This window comes from Puma concolor, chromosome A1, assembly GCF_028749965.1.
Source record: "Puma concolor isolate L17-30 chromosome A1, mPumCon1.1.hap2, whole genome shotgun sequence".
Taxonomy (NCBI): domain Eukaryota; kingdom Metazoa; phylum Chordata; class Mammalia; order Carnivora; family Felidae; genus Puma; species Puma concolor.
The window spans coordinates 105,025,318-105,048,288 of NC_141667.1; the positions used below are offsets into that span (position 1 = coordinate 105,025,318).

Sequence of the window (22,971 nt, forward strand, 5' to 3'; positions counted from 1 at the left end):
TCTCTTTATCTTCATTTAACTCTCTCAACAACCCCATGATGTATTATTTTACTTATAGATAGGGACACTAAATAAAGAAATTAGGGAGTGCTCCTGAGGAATTAAAGAATAAATTATTTATAATGTATAAACTTATTCCCTTTTCCACCATCTATGCATGGGATATGCAGCAGGCTAAGAATTGGGTCCTGAATTGACTTTTCCTGAGTTTCTAAATGAACAGGCTGCCAATGCCACTGGGAACAGTGGGGCTTCTGATTCTGGTTCATCCAGTTTTCATTCTAGCTTAAGTTTCCACTCTACATTGATTGTTCTAGAATGGATAATCCAGAGACTGGTAGTTTTTTCCCTGTTAGAGGAAAGAATAGTGGTATGTGCCACATCCTGTTTGTCTTTTTTCAGGGCCTAGGTCTGGAGTTAGTGGGATCCATTCTGGCTGGTCTCACAAGATCTTGGAAAAGAGAAGGTTCGTGCTTTATCCACCTTTGTATCTCCAATTCCTACAAAGATGCCTGGTCCATAGTAGATGCTATTTTTTTTTTATTACTATTGTATTTTTTAATTTTATTTTTTTAAAAATTTACATCCAAATTAGTTAGCATATAGTGCAACAATGATTTCAGGAGTAGATTCCTTAGTGCCCCTTACCCATTTAGCCCATCCCGCCTCCCACAACCCCTCCAGAAACCCTCAGTTTGTTCTCCATATTTATGAGTCTCTTCTGTTTTGTCCCCCTCCCTGTTTTTATATTATTTTTGTTTTCCTTCCCTTATGTTCATCTGTTTTGTCTCTTAAAGTCCTCATGTGAATGAAGTCATATGATATTGGTCTTTCTCTGACTGATTAATTTCGTTTAGCATAATTCCTTCTAGTTCCATCCACGTAGTTGCAAATGGCAAGATTTCATTCTTTTTGATTGCTGAGTAATACTCCATTGTGTGTGTGTGTGTGTGTGTGTGTGTGTGTGTGTGTGTATCACATCTTATCTAGCCATTCATTCATTGATGGACATTTGGGCTCTTTCCATACTTTGGCAATTGTTGATAGTGCTGCTATAAACATTGGGGTGCGTATGTCTCTTCAAAACAGCATACCTGATTCCCTCGGATAAATACCTAGTAGTGCAATTGCTGGGTCGTAGTTCTATTTTTAGTTTTTTGAGGAACCTCCATACTGTTTTCCAGAGTGGCTGCACCAGGTGCTATTTCTTAAAATGACCTGAGCTCAGAAGAGTGCAAGTTATTTTACATTAACATATGAATTATGAGGTTTTAGAAAAAGGCCCATAGGATACAAATGTCTTCTCTTAAGGTTATGCCTTCTATAGCTTCTACACTACTGTGTACAATGCAATAAGAATAAAGTGTGTTGAGGCACCTGGGTGGCTCAGTTGGGTAAGTGTCCAACTTTGGCTCAGGTCATGATCTCATGGTTTGTGGGTTGGAGCCCCGCATCAGGCTCTGTGCTGACAGCACAGTGCCCACTTTGGATCTTCTGTCTCCCTCTCTCTCTGCCCCTCTCCTGCTCGTGCTCTCTCTCCCTCTCTCCAAAAAAAATAAACATTACAAGAAAGAATATAGTGTGTTTAGACCTCTTTCAAGAGCTTGCTCTGGACAAAGCAGCATGTGCTTTCGGTAGGAGACTGTCTGAGTTACGGCTGATGGTTGGAATGACACTGACATATAAGTGACTGCATTGGTAATGCAAGTGAGGACATCCAACTAATAAAAGTGCTCCTGAGCCAGCTGCTGGGGAGACATATAGCCCTGATCTCACAGGGATTCCATAGTTGAAAAAAAAGGCAACCCAAATGTAAACTCCCAGCTTACATCAGGGAAATACTGCTGCAGAGCTTTAATGAGATCCCTAGGTGAACCAGTTTTTTTTTATACGGGCCTGTTTGACTTCCAAAGATATCTGGCTAGACCTTGATTGATTGTCAGGCTTTTTAAGTAGCATTGATTTTTACTGCTGCAACATTGAAATGATGAGGTCATTGTATTTTGCTACGCTATTGAAGTTCTTGTTAAAGCAACCTGGAGGTTATAAGCACATCTAGCCACTGGCTCTTTGCTTGTGCTAAGTTTGAGAGATGGGAAAGTCAAGGTAAAGTAAAATGACAAAGGCAAAAAAAATTCTCTTCTCTGAATATGAGGGGGCATTTCAGGGTTTTTTTTGAATTATAATGATAATTTATAGATTAACGAAATTAGTCATGGATGATCCTTTCTTTTCAATATTAGCTCTCATTTATCGAGTAAGTCCACAGGCCCAGGGACTGTCCTAAACGTTTTATACACATGGGCCTTTTATTCTCGCTAGACCTCCATGAGATACGTGTTATTATCTCCACTCTGTAGATGAGGAACTTGAGACTCAAACAGGTAAGGTTGCTCTCTCGGGGTTAACCAGCCAATGGCAGAGCTAGGTTTTGTATCAAGCTGCACCTGACTCCAAAGCCTGTGATGTGTATTGCTGGTTTTCTAAATGATGGGCGTATGAGTAGAGATTCCCTTTGGGTAAGATCAGAGAGCAATAGTTGAGGCTGTTGCCTAAGTGATGACATCTCTAGACTGTGTGGACCTAGGTTCTAGGGAAAACTGAAAATCACACAGTGCCTTAGGACACACCATCTTGACTTTCCCCCCTTACACTAGGCGACAACCTAAACCTCCCTTCTGCCTGAGGGAGGCCATGGCTCTGAAGGGGTTTGCGAGGGCTTTGCACATTTTGGGATTCCTCCAGCTACCATATATTGATCAGTGGCTGCCAGAAGCTTTAATCCGATTAGAGTCTGTAAAACTGGTTTCCATCTCTGGCGCCTGACTCAGGTTTCAGAGCAAGGGGAAAAAGTATGACATCACCCCTGCTTGCATCTGTGCTGGGTGGCTAATGAAATTACGTGATGGATTTGAGGACCATTAAAGTCAATGTTGATCCTTATTATTATTAAGAGTACTTTCAAATTTACTGCACCATGGGGCAGGCTCGAAAGCATCATTTTTCATAGGTGTGTTCACTGCTCTGGATTTTAGCGCACGACTCCGTGGGATACGGACAATGCTAGCAGCACAGAGAATCAATTCTGAAATCTGCAGGATGAAAGCACACGTAGCGCTTTTGCTGGAGGGAGGAGAACATTCTGGGATTTTTCCATAATGAGGAGTCATGATGACCTCGGATTGAAAAAGTCTAAAATGAAACAAGACATGCTTGTCAAAGAAATATGAAGTACCACTGTCGCCATTAGCATCAGCAATAGCAAATTTTAAAAAGTTTAAGTGGTTAGTGTGTAAAAAGAAAAAAAGTGCTCAGTTCAGGTCACCGGCAATTTACTGAGCATAGATACTGAACTAGCGCCAGAGACCTACCATGCTAAGGGGAAAGACATGCCTGTTTTGTTCATCAGTGTATCTCCAGGGCCCAGCCAAATGTCAGACATGCAGAAATAATTCTCTCTTCAAAACTATGCATATTGTATAACATATATTCTGTCAACTGCATAGATCTTACATGTACAACTCGATGAATTTATACACATACTCATGGAACACTCAGCTGTCAACTATCACCCAAATTAATTATAGAGCATTTCCCATATGCTAGAAGGCTCTCTTTTGCCCTCTCACGTTTTTCCAACAGAGATAACCACTATTTTGACTTCTATATCCACCGATCAGTTTTGTCTGTAGTTCATATACTTCACATAAATCCATATAAGTTGGATCTTCATATAAATGGAATCATACAAGATGTTATCTTTTTGTCTGGCCGTTTATGCTCCTCTTTATGTCTGTGAGATTTGTCTATGTTGCTGTATGTGAGAGTATGTAAAATTGGTTTGTTCTTTTTATTGCTCTGCGGTATTCTGTGGCATAACTATTCCACCATTTATTCCTCTACGATGGGGATTTGGATTGTCCCCAATTTTTCGCTGTTAGAAACAAAGCTATTGTGAACACTCTTATACTTTCAGAAGTCAAATTTAGTGATTCATCACTTACATATAACACTCAGTGCTCATCCCAACAAATGCCCTACTTACTGCCCATCCCCCACCCTCTTGTACATGTCTTTTGATAGACTTTTCTTTGAGGCATATACACAGAACTGGAACTGCTGTGTCATGGAAATATTTTTTGAGTTGTTGAATTAAAAAATACAGTACTTTATTTGGCTGTGGCTCAACTCAGGACTTGCAAAGACCCATAGTCACCTGTCCTATGTATTCTCAGTGGAAAATAATTCAGTGATAACAAAGAATTAAATTAGGATATATAGATCACCATTATTTACTTAATACAATGACAGTATGAGTTTACACTGTGTTTTTTTTAAGATTTTATTGTATTATTTTTTTAACATTTTTTTTTTTGAGAGACAGCGAGAGAGCACAGTCACGGGGGCAGGGGGAAGGGAGCGGGCTCAGAGGGAAAGGAGACACAGATCCAAAGCAGGCTCCAGGCTCTGAGCTGTCTGAACAGAGCCTGACGCAGGGCTTGAACTCATGAACCGTGAGATCATGACCTGAGCCGAAGTTGGATGCTTAACTGACTGAGCCACCCAGGTGCTCCAACATGTGAATTTAAGGTATAAGACAGTACCAAAAAGTTGATAATCTAATAATTTTATCCCACCAAACTCAACATTATACTTCAGGTTATATAGTACCAATACATAGCATATTCACTAAAAAAATTATTGAGAGCCCATCATGTGCCAGGCGTGTTCTAGGCATTGAGGCTATATTTGAGAACTCACAGATAAGGAGAGGTATCTTCCCTTAGGAAGTTTAGGTTCCAGTGGAGAAGATAGACCATAGATACCAAACCAATAAATATGAGCTATAAAACATCACCATTGAAACATACCATGTGAATAAGTTTTGGGGAGAATTACTAAGAACATCTGCATTAGCAACAAATTTATGGATGATTTGTATTTGAATTGCATTTGCACATAGATTAAAGCCTGGTTATTGGAAAATTAGAGGCCAAAGATCCTGTTCATGTGCATACTAATAATAGTAATAGTAACAATAACAATAATAGCTAATTTTGTGGTCTCAGTACTTTACATGGATTATCTCATTTAATCTTCCCAGTTCACTGTGATATAGGTACTATTCCACATTTTATTTTGTTATTTATTTTTAAAATTATTTTTTTATTAAAAATTTTTTTAATGTTTATTTTTGAGAGAGAGAGACGGAGAGACAGAGCGTGAGCAGGGGAGGGGCAGAGAGAGAGGGAGACACAGAATCTGAAGCAGGCTTCAGGTTCCGAGCTGTCAGCCCAGAGCATGACGCGGAGCTTGAACTCAGGAGCTGTGAGATCATGACCTGAGCTGAAGTTGGACCCTTAACCGACTGAGCCACCCAGGTGCCCCGATACTATTCCACATTTTAATGGTGAAGACAGTGAGGCACAAGAGGTTGAATAACTTATCAAAGTCACACAGTTGGTATGTGGTGGTATGAAGATACAAACTAGGCAATCTGACTTTAGAGCCTGTATTCTCAGTGCCTGCTTTACCCTATCCTTTTCCTCCCGGTGAAAAAATATGCATTACTATACACTGGAAGGTTACCCAAATGACGAGTAATAAACTACACTGAGAAAGATACTACACTAACAATCATTTATAAAGTAAAAGCAAAAATTGCATAGCTGGGGTTGAAAACCATGACCGATTGAAGATAGCATCACTCATACAATATTCACAAATTGTCTTTCCTGAAAACTGTTGAAATTCTGTCTTGTATGTTCATGCCCAATGAAAGTTTTGCAGTATTTCCAAAAGAGTGGCTGCCAGACTTAACAGAACACTGAATTCAGTAAACTCTTTTCATACACTGGACTTAGAAAGTACTGCTAATTCACTTCCGAGGTGATTAGCGAGTAACATTCGGTTGTAGGCAAAAGTAAAAGCTAATGGAAAGTGTGTCATTTGCTCTCAGTCTGAAAGAAAGACTTGGATTTCTCAGTATGTGGAGGGCAATTGGAAGGGCTCTCTAAAGGACCGAGGTCTACTCTGAGAATCACTGACCAAAGCGAAAGGACTTTACACAAAGAACATTTCTACGCAACATGCCGAGTGCTATGGCCAGCGGTGTATGTCAGGGTTTAGTGGGGGCCTAATGAATAGCTTCCTCATTTTCCTCTAGGGTTCTGAAGCAATTAAGAGATAATCCAGAAGGAGGATAGAGATGAAAATATTACTGTTGTTACTGATTAAACTGATAATGGAGAACTCTGGAATGAGACAGATTTATGCACTCAGGCAGAGGCAGCACTGGACATACAGGCCTTTCAAGTAGTGACAGTGTGCCCCTTATGGCACTGAGGAAAGCAGGAGGAATTACGTGTTCTTTGTGGGCGTTTAACTCCCTGCTCCTACTCTAAGCTGCTCCATCTCCCATGAAGGAGGAAGTGGGAGTAGAGAGAAGCCAGCCCTGTTAGGGTAGCAGAACTCCTTTACATGGAAGGAAGCATCAGGCTCAGAGAAGAAGATTTTCCTGTCCCTATAAAATACGTTCGGTATATATGCTATGGGAGTCCAAACCAGGAACAGGAGAAAGCACTCTCAGGAAAATAACCTGGGCTCAGTCTTGTAGGAAAGCCAGGAGCTAGCAAGATGGAGGTTGGAAGGGAGGATTCTTTAGATCCAGCTTTGGCCTGCAGACCAAATCTGGTCTGTTGCCAGTTTTTTGCAATCAAGATTTATTGGAACATAGCCACACTCATTCATTTATATGTGGTCTTCGCGTTTGTGCTATAATGGCAGAAATAGAGTAGTTGTGACGGAGACCATGTGGCCCCCCAAAGCCTAAAGTATTTACTATTTGGCCCTTAACAGAAAAAGCTTGCCAACCTCTGTTTTAGGCGAGGGTAGCGGTCAGGACAATGAAGGAGGATGGTGTGCTAGGGACCTGGTGTCAGGCACTTTACGTAGTTTGATAACATTGGGACATGAAGCAGGAAGAGTGTGGAGGGGTGGGGGTGGGGATAGAGTGGTGAAGGATACTTGCATGTTCCGCAGAGTAGTGCCATAGCCGACCACGGTAAGAAGACTGGAAAAAGTGATTAAGCAGGTGGATCCCTGGTTCTCTAGGACTTTACAGACTCCTTAATGATTAATGGTGTTGAACATCTTTTCAGGTACTTATTTGGCATTCATATCTCCTCTTCAATGAAGTGTCTGCTCAAATCTTTTAACCATTTTGTACTGAGTTACTTTTATTCTTATTGATTTTAAGAGTTCTTTACATATTCTGGATTTAAGTTCTTTATCAGATATCTGGTTTATAAATATTTTCTTTCTGTCTGTAGCCTGTCTTTTAGTTACCCTTAGAATGCATTTCAAAGAGCAGATGTCTTTATTTTTGAGGAAGTTCCATTTATTGATTTTTTTCTTTTGTGATTAGGCTTTTGATGTTGTACCTAAGAAATATTTATCTAACCTAAACCTCAAAGATTTTTATCACAGTTTCTTCTAAAAGTTTTATAGTTTTGAGCTTAGTTTCATATAGTTTTAGGTCTATGAACCATTGTGAGTTAATTATTGTATAAGTGTGAAGCATGGATTAAAGTTTTACCCCATTCTCCTTCTCCTCCTTATGCTTTGCATATGGCAATATAATGGTTTCAGCACCATTTGTTGTAAAGACCATTCTTTTTCCTCTGAATTGCCTTTTCATATTTTTCAAAAATCCTTGTATGTATAAATCCATTCCTGGAATCTTTATTCTGTTTCATTGATCTGCTTGTCTACCGTTATACCAATATCACAGTATCTTGATTACTATGACTTTACAATAAGTTTTGAAATGAGGTGCAGTTAGTCCTCCAACTTTGTTTTTTTGTTTTTGTTTTTGGTCACAGTTGTTTTGGCTCTTCTCCTTTGTATTTTCATATAAAGTTCGAGCTCAGTTGGCTAATTTCTTGTTTTTCTGATTGGAGTTGCATTGACTGTCTAGATCAATTGGAAGAGAATTAGCATCTTAACATTATTGAGTCTTCCATCTCATGAATACGGTTTTAATTAGGTCTTTTGAAATTGGTCTCAGCAATGTTTTGTCGATTTATCACATTACATTTAGGAGCTTATTTTGTCTGTGAGAACTTTTTGTTGTGTGTTTTAAAAATATGTTTTGGGGGAATCATGCAAGTGAGGAAGGGGCAGAGAGAGGGGGACAGAGGATCTGAAGTGGGCTTTGTGCTGGCAGGCTGACAACAGTGAGCCTGATGTGCGGCTCAACTCATGAACCGCGAGATCATGACCTGAGCTGAAGTCAGATGCTCAACTGACTGAGCCACCTAGGTGCCATGTATGTGAGAAATATTAATGAGCAAAATGAACAGGCACATATCTATAGGTGAAAGATAACCTTCTACAGATGGTTTGATGTTGGCTTTTTTTTTTTAAGGTTTTATTTTTAAACAACTTCTATATCCGACAGGGGGCTTGAACTTAGAACTCTGAGACCAAGAGTTGCATGCTCTACTGACTAAGCCGCCCTGGTACCCCTGAAGTTGGCTTTTTAAGCTGGTCATGCATGCCCTCCATGTGCTCTGGGAATGCCTCTGTGGTGCTTCTTCCAAAACATTTGGTCTTTTGTAGAGAATGGGTTGAGATAAAATCATAATGAGTGATTACTCCCAGACAGGGGTCAGGGGAAGTCCATTAAAGGTGCCCTGTGGTGGGTAAGAATAATGAGGATTTGCGTAGACATGAAAAGTATGTCCAAAGACATTCCTCACATACCAGATGGAGGTAGGTCTGCAGGGGATGGCATGCCACCCTTGCAAATGGTCACAGGAGTGACTGATGGAAAAGACTTCAGCGTGACGCAATATTTCTTGTCCCCTATGGTGAGAACATTTTTCTAAACCACCCCCAAGAGAAAAGGCTGAAGTGGGAAGCGTGTTAGCTATGTCTATGTGATAGCAAATATCTAGGTGGTAACCGGAGATTTTAGCATTTGGAAGTTCATTTCACGTCCTGGATTATTGCCATTAGGTGGATTAGATAAATGGTAGAAGTGAGTTTGTCTCTTTTTAGCTGCTTATTTCATGTCAAAGGCACAGTTGTAAAATAAAAACAGCAGGTAGTGGCAACAGATTGGTTATGGCAAAAGGAGGATTAAAATGAGTCAAATAGGACTCCAGTGTTTCTCTTGTGGGGGTTTGATGATATTGTCTGCAGTGAGGAGTAACCCTGGCATGGAAAAGGAGATATACAGATAAGGCCTACATTAAGTTGATTTGGGCATTTGGTTTTTTTTTATATTAAATATAATTTATTGTCAAATTGGTTTCCATACAACACCGAGTGCTCATCCCAACAGGTGCTGTCCTCAATGCCCATCACCCACTTTCCCTTCTCTCCCACCACCCATCAACCTTCAGTTTGTTCTTAGTATCCAAGAGTCTCTTATGGTTTGCCTTCCTCCCTCTCTGTAACTTTCCCCCCCCTCCCCCTCCCCCATGGTCTTTGTTAAGTTTCTCAGGATCCACATATGAGTGAAACATATGGTATCTGTCTTTCTCTGCCTGACTTACTTCACTCAGCATAATACCCTCCAGTTCCATCCACGTTGCTGCAAATGGCCAGATTTCATTCTTTCTCATTGCCAAGTAGTATTCCATTATATATACAAGCCACATCTTCTTTATCCATTTGTCACTTGATGGACATTTAGGCTCTTTCCATAATTTGGCTATTGTTGACAGTGCTGCTATAAACACTGGGGTATAATGCCCCTGTGCATCAGCAATCCTGTATTCCTTTGGGTAAATTCCTAGTAGTGCTATTGCTGGGTCATAGGGTAGATCTATTTTTAATTTTTTGAGGAACCTCTGCACTGTTTTCCAGAGTGGCTGCACCAGTTTGCATTCCCACCAAGAGTGCCAGAGGGTTCCTCTTTCTCCACATCCTCACCAGCATCTATAGTCTCCTGATTTGCTCATTTTAGTCACTCTGACAGGTGTGAGGTGGTATCTCAGTGTGGCTTTGATTTGTATTTCCCTGATGAGGAGCAACGTTGAGACTCTTTTCATGTTGGCCATCTGGATGTCTTCTTTAGAAAAGTGTCTATTCATGTCTTCTGTTGGGCATTCAGTTTTATTTATTTTTAAAGATATATATTTTTTAATGTTTTATTTATTTATTTTGACAGAGAGAGAGCACAAGGGAGGGGCAGAGAGAGAGAGAGAATTCCAAGCAGAACCCAATATGGGGCTCAAACCCACGAACTGTGATATTATGACCTGAGGTGAAACCAAGAGTTAGATGCTTAACCAACTGAGCCACCCAGGTGCCCCTGGACATTGTTTTCAATAAGACTTGGTGGACTGACCAATTACTTGATGTTCTATATTTGTTCCCTAGAGTCTGATTGTGCCGAGGAGATTCTTTGGGGCCACTATAAGGGCAAAGATGGTGGATAAGCCAAGTGGGCAGAGATGTAGACCCTCCATCTTCCTCCATCTTATCCCTAACTGTTCAACCAAAGGACATTCTCCTCCTTTCAGAAAAAGAAATCTGTGTTATGTGTCAGGATTCCATATCAGAAGTTGCTTTCTAAAGACGTGTGTGTGTGTGTGTGTGTGTGTGTGTGTGTGTGTGAAAACCACTGGAATAGACTAGATGAGTGACGGTGATCCATGATGAATGCCTTCCTCAGAAATAAGAAGAAAAATGCCACACAAAACTTGGGCTCTTTGCCAAAATTGAAGGGAGTCACTCCCTTTCTAGCATGAAGTTCTGCTACAGTGACAAGTTACAGATAGCCCAACATTAGGGTTGCCAGCTATTGCATGGGACATACTTATGCTAAAAATTATTCCCTGTTTAGCTGAAATTTAAATTTAATTGAATGCTCTTTATTTTTATTTTCTAAATCTAGCAGCCATAATCAATGCATACTTCATCTCAAAATAATGAATGGATTGATTCTCCAATATAATTTTCTTAAACACTGACCTCAAAATTCTCACATCTTGGTTACATGCATCATAATACATTAATCCTTTGGCCTAACATGCACGGATTTCCCAGCAGCCAGCAGTTTTTCTTTGCTGGAATATGGGTAAGGGAACCCGTGTTGTCAGTATTTTTAGGACAGAAGGGCCTCACTCTCCCCCAGGACATTGAGGACAAATTTGTCCAAACTCTGCCATTGGACTGATTTTTCCATTTTTTTTGTTTTTTGTTCTTAAGTATCATTCCATCTTTGAAATGTCAAGTTGCAAGTTTTCATTAGAATATCAAAGATGTCTTGGAGCATTTCATCAATATCATTTGCTTTTTCCTCAGCAAGATAACCTTAAAAATTATTTTTGTTGCCTTTGTCACTTTTTCTTTGCAAACCTCAGTTCATTTCACATGTTATCGTGCCAAGAAGTTGGTTAATGCTACTAAAAACAGTTTGCTCTGGTTTTGTATCCTTCTTGCCCTTAAGGATAGGGCAATTATCCTTCTTGGTTCTTAAATGTCTGTTAGAGATCTGAGCATATCAGAGGACCCCCTAGATAGCTACACTAGCATTTTAGATGTCTTTTGCTTGTCTTTCTCGTTTAAATATCATTACAATAAAGACCGTTATAAGAAAGCTTTCTAGACAATAAAATTAAATCCATGTTTTGGGTAATTCATTATGTGAATGGTTAAAAGCTGCTTTCAGGATGCGCTAAGTATTGTACGTTTATCCTCACATTCAATTCTCATAGCCCTATGAGATAGGTGTTATGTTTTCATCTTATAGAAGAGGAGGCTAAGACACAGAGAGCCAAAGCAACTTGCCTAAGGTCACACAGCTGGAAATTTGTAGGATATGGACCCGTACATCTGTCTAATTTCACATTTTTTACTTATGGTTGTGGTGTTATGCTCTACGTACTGGACTTAGTTGGTCTGGCTTCAGTCATTTATGTGCAATAATAATTTGATAGAATGACTGTCTAGATTATAGTCACTCCAATAATAAGAGAAATTGAATGTGTGCTTCCTGCTTTGTGAATAAGGAAAGATAGCCGAGTTCCTCCTAGCAGGCTTATTCTTCCAATAGAAGCGGTTTTTCTTCAGTAATTCATATTCTTTACCCAGAACTAGTCGTCTAATTGGGCCCCATTACATGTTCCAAATAATTAATTACAAAAACCACATATGACAAAAGCCCGGCAATCTAGTGAGAGAAAAGGGGGTATATATGTGTTTCTGTATTCATGACATTTTTTTTCCCCTGCTGGGTTTAATTCCCTTTGCTGTGGATTTGTTAAGCACAAGCTGGATGTTGGCGTTCTTTCTTCTCCCGATCCTTCAACCTGGAACCTGGTTTCTAGCAATGTGTTAATTTTAGCACCAATTTAGTTAATTAAAATAATTGGCAAGTTCCTTGAGTTCATCACAATGGGAGTTTACCTATTTTTAACTGTCTAAAACTTAATGTGGTAGTGTTATTTTTACTCAGAAAATAATTCTTCCTAAGTTATTTCTGAAAATCTTTTTTTCTCCACGAAGGAGGTCCATTTAACCATTTCTGATTCATAGTGAAGAGAGAGTCTCCGGGGCACCTGGGTGGCTCAGTCAGTTAAGTGTCAGACTTCGGCTCAGGTCATGATCTCACAGTTCGTGGGTTCGAGCCCCGCGTTGGGCTCTGTGCGGACAGCTCAGAACCTGGAACCTGCTTCAGATTCTGTGTCTCCCTCTTTCTGCCCCTCCCCTGCTCTCTCTCTCTCTCTCAAAAATAAAATCAGCATTAAAAAATTAAAAAAAAGAGAAAGTCTCTGTGAAATTAAATAATCTGTAAGGGCTTTTCCACAAAGCCTTCCACTGAGTGTTAGGACCTGCTGCTGTCATTCTGTCCTTGGCAACAAAAAATTATTCAACCCAGAATATCTGTAGCTCTCAGCCCTGCATTCCACATTGAGCCAGTCATTGTCTTTTATAGCATGAAGGACATAATTATCACTACTCAGGGCCGATCAGACTCTCCTTCTTCAGGGTATGCCCCTCACGAGGAAGTTTGCTCAAGTGTTGACTTGGCTTGCCTCTGCTCCCCTCATTGTGCACTCCATGCTGGGATGGCCCAGTGAGCAAAGTCTCGGAAAGGCCCGCGAGGGACCCCCTCTCTCCCACTCAACCATGGCACAGTGGCAGTGCTCCTTGTTCTCTGGGGTGGTTTCTTTGACCCCTCAGTATTCTTCTTGCTGGAGTGGCTTCTCTGAAAGGCCTTCGGCTACTTGCTGAGGTTGGCGAACAGGCTGGAAGGAAGTGCTGCTTCCCTGAGCAGGAAGGAGAGGCTCATTGACATTCCACTAGTGAATTGTCCTTCACTTGATGTTGAAGGAGAATGAGAGACACTATCTGCGGCGAGTCTAAGTTAAAGTGCAAATGTGATGTTTGGAAAGGGCAACCCAATATTTGAACTTGGACTCAGTCCTGGGCACTCTTCTCTGTCTGCCCTCACATCTTGTCCTATGCCTCCAAACGTCACCTCTCTGCAGACGACCCCCAGTCTCTCTTCTGAACTCCACACCTCTGTGTCCAGCTGCCTACAGGACATCCCGCTTCTATTCATAAAAGGCACATCTCGCTGGCATGTTCAAAAAAACTCTCGACCTTCCTCTCCAAAGCTGCTCTTCTCTTTTTCTTCCTTCTTGGTAGATGTCTACTTCAATCTTTCACTTACTTGGCCCCCAAACCTGGGCCTCCTCTGTCAGTCCCTTCTTTCTCTCACATTTCACGTCCAATCAAGCCTCACATCCTGTCAGCAGTACTGTGACAATATGTTTGGCATCTGACCAATTTTCATTGCCTCACATCTGTATCACTCTAGTCCAGACTGCTGCCATCTCTTCCCTGTGATATTATACTAGCTCTCTCCTTGCTTCTCCCTCTGCTCTGCCAGGTCTCTTCTTCTCCACATACTAGCTGGACTGATAGTTTAAAAAACATAGACTATGGTCCTTTTCAGTTGAAAGCTCTTCAGTAATTTTCCATCTTATTTGCTGTAGGATGCAAACCACGACACAAAGGGCCTCCCAACCCCCACATCTCTCAGCCTCTTGCCCCTTGTTCCCCCTTCAGGGCAGTCACAACGGCCTTCTTACTTGGAGTATGCCAAGGACACGCTGCTCTGTTTCCCGCATCTGCCTGGGACACTCTTGCTGTAGAGACCCACGTGACTCCTCCTTCCCTTTACATCTCTGCTCAAACATTATCTTATAAGAAAGTCTTCCCTGGTCTGGATAAAATGCTATCCTCATCGGAGAGCAGAGTTTTTTGTGTGTTTGTTTGCTTCGTGTACTGTGAACCCCCATTACCGGCCACCGGGCAGACGCCCAGTAAATACCTGCATTGAGTAAGTACAAAAAACTTTATCAGTTCCCAGGCAAGAAAATAGTTTTGTTGGTTTTCCTTGGATATCTTTGATTTACTTTGGGGTTCCAGTGCTGCCTTGATTAGTATCTTACAGGATCACGCGACGCTTCCATATCCTGATTTCTTCATCTGTAAAATTCCTGGTTGGACTTGGTAGTGTAGAAGGCAAGTTGTAGCTACATTTTGCTGGTTTTGTACCTGTGTGATCTCTCTCAAGATCCAACAATAGCGTATTGGGGGGGGGGGTTGGGGTTTCTTCTGTGGTCCTACACCTGTGTCTGAAATGATGGTGACAACCCATTCTTCCGCACTTTCTCTCCACTTTGTAAGTCTTTTCTCCTTCTCGCCACGAAGCATATTATGCACTGGTGTCACTATAACACGCAGTGTACAAGAGCCACCATGAGATGTGTTGCCAGGCAGCAGTTAATAGCAACAGATCGTCGGAGTTTGCATATAATTTACATTAAGGAGTCAGAGCGGACTCCAGATTCTCTGTAAAATAACCTGACCTTGTTCGTCTCTATTCTGCTGTGCTTCCTCAAGTTGGGGAGAAATGGTGGAGCATGGTGGGAATTATGTATAATCCAGTGAATGCCTCTGGGGAATGTCTCGTGTGCGAATGTCACTGATTTTATGTGTTGTAGGGGAAAAACAGAAATTTCAGAATCACTGGTGTTGCAAAACTTGCAATATAGGGGTAAGATATGTCTCTGCTTTCACAGATTTTATGGTCGAGATTAAAAGACAGGACCTATTTGTGCTGTAAAAGTGTGCGTAAGAAGGTGAGTTAGTATGTACATGTGCCAGATGTGTGGTGCGGTTTGTTCTAGGGCTTTAGGGTGGCATCCTCTGGGCCAGATTGTGGGGACTGGTTCGTCAGAGAGGGTAGATTTGAACTACGTTAGGAGGAGCTTCTCCTCCTCTCAAGGCACAGCTCTACAAGATGCTCTCCCTCCCTCCTTCCTGTAGCTGATGGTGATGACAGCTTGGTTCCATTACTATTCCTTTGGTCCTGCTTTGTCCACACTGTCATAAATCAACTCTCTGAATTATCCTAGTTCGGGAGGGTTATCCCTTTCCTCTTGGAAATCCTGTTGGGGTCCTGATGATACATTCAGATAGCAAATTTTCCTTTTAATGGGAACAGACAAGAATTCCAGATTATGGCTATTTTTCTTCAGCAATATGCAACCTTACAGCAAAAGAAGCTTGATATCTGCACCGAAGGAGAATGTGTACCATTTCTAGCCTGCCACTTCAAGTCCCTGGACTTAGGCACCCTGTCTGTTCTTGTCAATGCATGTGCTTCTTTGGATGAGCTAAGGAGGAATTTGTCCTTGGTATCCTAAATAAGTAGGTTGACACTATAATTTATTTTCTGAAGTGGAACACTTTTGAGAGTGCAAGGAGGTACTCTAAATAACTACTCAGAGGCAATAGGTGTAAACCAGGATTGTTCTACAGATAGAGGGGTGTTGCAATTGGCTTTCATTAATCTGAAATCACAATGCTGCCCCCGAGAAAATAAAGGGCACCCCTTCCGTTTGCTGGAGTGACCCTTTTGGTCATCTCCAGGGGCCCTATCCTGGGCTGCAGGGAAGAGTCTTTTGTCGTCTATCCAGTTGCTGAATGAAGAAGCCAGCTCATGGATTCAGGACCATTTGGATGATTGAAGATTCTCACTGTGGGCAGAGGCCAGGTGGCAGCATGGGTAATATCTGGGCTCTTCCTAGCATTGCCTTTGATAGGGAATTAAGGTCATGTGACTCTTTTTGAGAGGTCCGTTTCTTAGTGTCTTCAAATTCTATGTCATTGTGATCAAAAGAATTGAAGCATGGTCTGGCAGGCAAGAAAGTGATTCTAAGTCTGGCAGACCCACAATAGATGAGAAGGATGCAGATCCTCAGAGAAAAGGGCAAGAGCACTTCAATCAGAACTAGCCTTGTAAGCAAAGGCTAAACATCAGGGTGCCAGCTGCTACACAAAGCAAATTAAAGACCTGAGCCACATCACCGATGCACCCGTGTGTTTGCAGGGCTAGGCTTATTTAGAGGGATACATTTTCTTTATAAACCTTTCATCAACTCAAAATGTGAAGAGATGCTTCAAAGCATCTGACTTCCCCAGCAGCCTGGTGTGTGCGTGGAAGCTAATGCTCCTCGTTTGGCTTTGTGCTGTTAGCTCAGAGGCAGTGTTTGGGATTATCTAGCCAATTACTACGCTGCTTCTGTGTCTGCCTCTCAAGGGATGTCCCTTGAGACTCTCTAATAGAAACATTTCGTTTCCCTAGAAGAACAGTTTGGTCACCCTTTGGGTAACCATCTCTTGTAATCTGTGCCAGAGTTTGTGTTTATTTCCACGGCTTGAACATACCCTTTTCCTCTCATTGTCTTAGTACTTGGTGTTCTTGCTGGTAATTTATGGAGAGCCCTTTGCATCCTGCTTTCCAGCCTGGTGATCATCATTTCTGTTTTTTGCAAACACAGGTGTTTCTTACAGTGGATGATTCTTCATGTGCATTCATGAGTTTGTATACGGATATTTTGATTTCGTAAAAGAGCGGGAAGCTATTGTGGTTTGTTGGAAAACCACTTGCAGGATTAAGTGATGTTCTGGTAACATCAAATCAGAAGCTTCTAGCATTTGGGGACTATTTATTTTTAGTATGACTCAGTGTGACACTTAGTTGAGTTAGAGTTTCAAGTATGCAACAGAGATAATGGTTAATTACCTCAGCAATAAATTATGCCTAGAATTCTAATAGCTGCCATAAGGTGAAATCACTGTGGTTGAGATTATAGGCCTAGTGGCTTGGGCCTTCTTAAGTATGGTTGACTTACAGAGGTTAGATAGGTGAGCACATGCTTTTAGTTCCATTATGCAATATCTGTGAGGCCTTAACAATGGAGGTAGTATGTGGATCATGACTAAATTGAACACAATTGCCTGTATACAAATTGGCGTCTCTTTGGTTTTCCATCAATTACTACTGCATACTTTTGTTTCTGACTGTCTTCCTGGATTTAGAAAGCTTCCCAGGGTGCCTTTGTATTTTTTTGTCTGTGTTTTTGGACCCTTCACTGAAATGCTTCTGTAGGTGAACTTTTGGCTAGCTGCCTGCCCTCAGCCAACAAAAGCATTAATTTGCCTCCTTAAGCCTTGTAATTCACTCTAAGGTACAAAGACAGCTTGTTGCTTCTTTCTTGGTCAGAATAACAAGGACTCCCTGTGCAGTCTCTTCTCTCAGCTCAAATGAAAAGAGGAACTCAAGGACTCTGAGAGGAACTCTACTATAACTCACTCAGGAAGATCCTCTGATAGTCAGAACATATATCCTATGACCATCATTCTTATTCCTCTTCTGTTTTAGTAATTTTGGAAACTCATGAGTTTTCTAGCAAAGAAATGGGTGTGGCATTCAAAAGGAAGATCAAGAGTTCATTGGAGGGGTGCTACAATAGAAAGAACCTTAAATACTCGGTATGAATCGCCTCTGACTCATTTCACTTGTTCATTCATTAATTTATTTATTCATTCATTCTTACAAAATTTACAAAGTGTTTGCTAAGTACCAGGTAACTACTTGGTGCTTAGAAAAATTGATAGCTGACACTACATTTGTTTTCCTTCCCTTTTGCTGATGACCTAATAGTATACACTGAAAATTCAGTAGGCTCTAGTAAAAACTCATAAGAATTAACACAGTTTTTGAAAGTGACTGGATTCAATAATAATTAAAAATGAATTTTTCCCCCTCTGCACTAATAATAACACCTAGGAATGGAAGTGGGAAAAGTATGTCACTCAAAGGAGTGACATAAAATTACAAAATAATTTTTTAATTTAAATTTTAATTAGTTAATATACAGTTCAGTCTTGGTTTCAGAAGTAGAATTCAGTGATTCATCACTTATGTGCAACACCTAGTGCTTATCACAAGTGCCATCCTTAATACCCATCGCCCTTCTAGCCCACTCATCTTTGACAAAGCAGGAAAGAATATCCAATGGAAAAAGTCTCTTCAACAGATGGTGTTGGGAAAACTGGACCTTGACATGCAGAAGCCTGAAATGGATCACTTTCTAACACCGCCCACACAAAAAAATTCAAAATGGATGAAAGATCCAAATGTGAGACAGGAAACCATCAAAATCCTAGAGGAGAACACAGGCAGCAACCTCTTTGACCTTGGCCAGAGCAACTTCTTACTAGACATGTCACTGAAGGCAAGGGAAACAAAAGTAAACATGAACTACTGAGACTTCATCAAGATAAAAAGCTTTTGCACAGTGAAGGAAACGATCAACAAAACTAAAAGGCAGCCTATGGAATGGGACAAGATATTTGCAAATGACATCTTGGATAAAGGGTTAGTATCCAAAATCTATAAAGAACATATCAAACTCAACACCCAAAAATCAAACAACCCAGTTAAGAAATGGGCAGAAGACATGAATAGACCCTTTTCCAAAGAAGACATCCAGATAATTAAAATTACAAAATATTAAAAAAAATTACAAAATATTTAGAAATAAGTTTGGCACAAAAGGTAAAGGATCCATATGAAGAAATATTAAATAATCTGAACAAATACAAGTACCTACCACATTCTTGAATGGGGACACATTATATCCTAAAATGTCAAATCACTCTGGTTTCTCTTCAGATCGAATACATCTTTCGCCTTTTACTAAAATGTCAAATCATCCCAAATGATTATATGAATTTAGTATAATTTCAGTGGACTCTCAAGCCATTTATAAGTGAACAAAAACATCTCAAGTTTCATATAGAAAAATAAATGCACAAGAAAAAGTAAGAAAAGTATGAAAAAGAACAGCTAGGGGATACTTTTCTTACTAGATACCAGTATATTCAACAAAACCACTATATTAAAAACTAATTGGCAAAAATAAGCCAGTAAACTAGAACAGAGAATCAGGAATATATCCTGCATATATGAAAAATTACCATATGATAAAGGTGGTACTTCAGTAGGAAATTAATGATTCATTTAATAGATAGTGTTGATATAGCCGCTTTCATTCTAGAAAAAAAATAAAGTTGGACCCTATCACACAAAATGAGCAAATATAAATTCCAGATGGCCTGAAGGTTTCAATAGACAATAAAATAATCAACATTTTAGAAGGTAATCTAAGAGATTATATGCAACCAAGGAATAAAAGAGACCTTTAAAACCAATTCAAGAAACCCTGAGGCTATGATATATACCATCATAGATGATTTAAACATGTAAAAACTACAACACAGGAGAAATACGGTAGATTTGGAAGGAATATTTGCCACAAGCATAGCAAACAGTTGCTATTTATAATGTACAAGTAGGGTTGAGAATCATTGAGAAAAAAACAAATGACCTCCCCTCAACATTTGGTCAAGAATATGAATAGGCAACTCTCAGAAGAGCAAAATCTAAAAGCCTAGTTGATTAATCAATGAAAAAAATGCTTAAATTTACTAGTAGTCACAGAAAAGAAGATGAAGGTAACAGTAAGTATCATACACTTCAGTTAAAAAGAGCAATGGTATCTATTGCTGAAAAGTAGGCAGGGAGAAGGAATTCTCAAACTCATGGAAATGTGAATTGTTACAGGCTTTCTGGAAGCATCCTGGCAGCATCTATGAAATTAAAAAAATATATATATGTGTGTACTTTTTCAACCAACAGCCCAACTACTGGGAATCCTGTAGATATAACAGCACCAAGAGATAGGTGAAATAATATTTAGTGCAGTAGCATTCATATTGCTACAAACAGAAGAAAACAGAAAACAAACTGAATGGACATCAAAGGGGCAATGTTGAATTTATAATGATATATCTTCACTGTGAAATATTACATAACTATTAAATGTAATTGGAGCTACCCAGGCTGATTTGGGGAGGGATTGCTATGAAGTATGGAGTAGGAAGAACAAGATTCAGAGAGGATGACCTAATGTGGAAAATTCTGAGTGAGCAGTAGAGATGAGGACAGGAGGTGAGGGAAGAGAAGAGGCAGGCAAGGAAGGAGAATACAACACACTAAGATGATCCATGGTGTGTGTGTGTAGGTGTACGTGTAAAAGGAATCGGAAAAAAAGGTGAGTTTGATTTATATAAACTGACTTGTAGGTAGGCACTTTGGAACTTAAGACTTTGGAGATGGAGTAGGTTCCACAGCAAGACAAGGAACAAGATGTGGCCAAGGTGCAGGGGGACAAAGGGATGCAGAAGTGGAAGCCTGTGGACCCCAGGAGATGAAGAAAGGCGCTGAACTTCACCGTATGTGTGGATGTTAGAAGCTGCTTGGGTGGGAGCCTGATCTGAGCCAGCACTGACGTTTTGAGTCAGAGGGCAGAGTTGGAGGAGCCTGAAGCTTATACCATTCTTCAAGAGGATGGAAATCATGAATGCTAAATGAAGCATAAAAGAAAATTTATTTAGAATGAGAAAAGAATTGTAGCCAATTACAAATTTGAAAAAGCTGATAGCACAAACAGCAAAAATAGATTCTTTGACTTCATAATCTTTGCCTCTTCATATGACACCAGTTTTGTAATATCCTTTTCATAGAGGGGAAAGAAAGGTAGCTCATTTTTCTTAGTAACATGGGTGAAGTTAAAAAAATTATTGACAGATCAGAAAAGTATTTTTTTTTCAGTGTCACAACTTACTAGGCTCGTATCACATAAACTTTTAGAATTGTTATCAAATTCAGAAAAACATCTATCAAGGAGAAAACTTCTGTTTTGATGAGGTGTCAATGAAATCTGAGTCTGCTACTGATCTTTTTTTTTTTTTTAATGTTTATTTATTTTTGAGACCGAGGGACACAGGGTGCGAGTAGGGAAGGGGCAGAGAGAGAGGGAGACACAGAATCGGAAGCAGGCTCCAGGATCTGAGCTGTCAGCACAGAGCCTGACGCAGGGCTCGAACCCACGAACCGCTAGATCATGACCTGAGCCGAAGTCGGACACCCAACCGACTGAGCCACCCAGGCGCCCCTGCTACTGATCTTTTAGTAGATCTGAAGATTAGAAGAATTTTTCATAGACTGGCTTTTCGTACTATTTATTTCAAACCGGGTTTCCTCTGGTCTACCCAGCACACTCCTGGTCCTGAAACACATGTTTACATATTCCCTGATAAGAAAGTCCCATGAAATGATGAATTGATGTTCCTGAAATACATGTTCATATTGAGGTGAAGTCTTTTGCCCTGTACCTCTATGTCGCTCCGAGGCCATCTGAGTACTCCTGGAAGCCATTACTCTACCAGGACACTAGCAATCACATAACCAACACAGGAATGACTGAGAACTACCTAAATATATTTTACCCTTGTACTAAACTTACATGAAACATACCCTCAACTCAGCTTTCTCTTAGCTGGATTCCCCCATATGCTCATGACTTATCTAATGCCTTCCAATACGGAGGGGAAAATGGGAGTGAAGAGAGACAGCGATTGTAACCTTTTTGGTTAAAATAGCTAGGTTTTACAAATTTTACAAAAAACCTCTGACCTAGAGCTTTGGAACTTAAGCTTCGTTAGTTTACTATTACGTTATATTCCCTCTTTTATTGGAAACCTTCTTGGTATTCTACTAGATATTATATTAAAGTCACTGTAAGTCCGTGTGTGTGTGTGTGTGTGTGTGTGTGTGTGTGTGTGTGTGTGTGTGTATGTGTGTGTGTGTGTGTTTATAGCATTTCTTATTTTCTTGCATTTTTTTTTTTTTGGGTCACACTACAGCATAGGTCCATGTAACTCAGTCTTGCTTTTCTGGCTTCAAATCATTTTTTTAAACCCTGGAATCCCAATACAGGAACATTAAACACTATGACTGCGGTAATTTTAGAGTCAATGTCCTGAAAATGAGAAATTCAGATGAAATGATGTACTGCACAACATCGTTTCCAGCCCCCTGCACTACCACTGAAGCTTTGCATACATTTTCCTCCTTCATTTTCATACATATTATATTTACCATCAATCTTGTGGCAAGTTGCAGAACAGGGAGGTTGGGTGACATGGTTCTCTGATGGGGAGATCAATCCATAAATGGTCCTTTCCTGCTCAGGGTGGAAAAAACTTGAGAACACAGCATTGCTACTCATGGTTCTTTCTTTTAACCCCACTAGGAACTTCAGTCCTGGTAACGGTAGCAAAACAGTCAGCCAAAGGTCTAAAGAGAAAAACTAATCAAGAGGAAAGAAGAAAAACCACGAGAAGTGATACTGCGTTCACTTGGGGATTATTTGTGATGAGATTGAATATAAATGTAAGAATCCCGGAAATGTCAAAAGAAGGCCTTGGATAAAGCACTCAAAGCCCTGTTTATCTGTGGGAAAAAGATTTGTATTTAGTAGTGGCCTAGTTTTGAATTTTTCCTGCTCCTCATAAGGTTTTTGTCCCCTGCACATAAGGGTTTAATGCAACTGGTTTTGAAATATTTCCCATTTTGAATTTGGAAGGCTTATACTTCAGACCCAGGCTTTTCCTCTCTGTTCTTCCTTTCCAAGAGATGTCATTGTACTTCTGCCCAAACACTGCACTATCCAGAAAAGAAGTGTG

At 40.3% G+C, this 22,971-nt stretch overlaps 2 long non-coding RNA genes across 2 annotated transcripts in view; both read left to right on the plus strand.

Moving 5' to 3' along the window:
• The window catches only part of LOC147584346 (uncharacterized), a 448,130-nt gene that overhangs the window by 115,417 nt on the left and 309,742 nt on the right, over positions 1–22,971 (plus strand). The gene's annotated exons all lie outside the window — the stretch shown is intronic.
• On the plus strand, positions 421–22,966 carry LOC147584347 (uncharacterized). The gene is made up of 2 exons (XR_015255377.1): positions 421–522; positions 22,539–22,966. It is a non-coding gene; the product is annotated as an uncharacterized LOC147584347 (long non-coding RNA).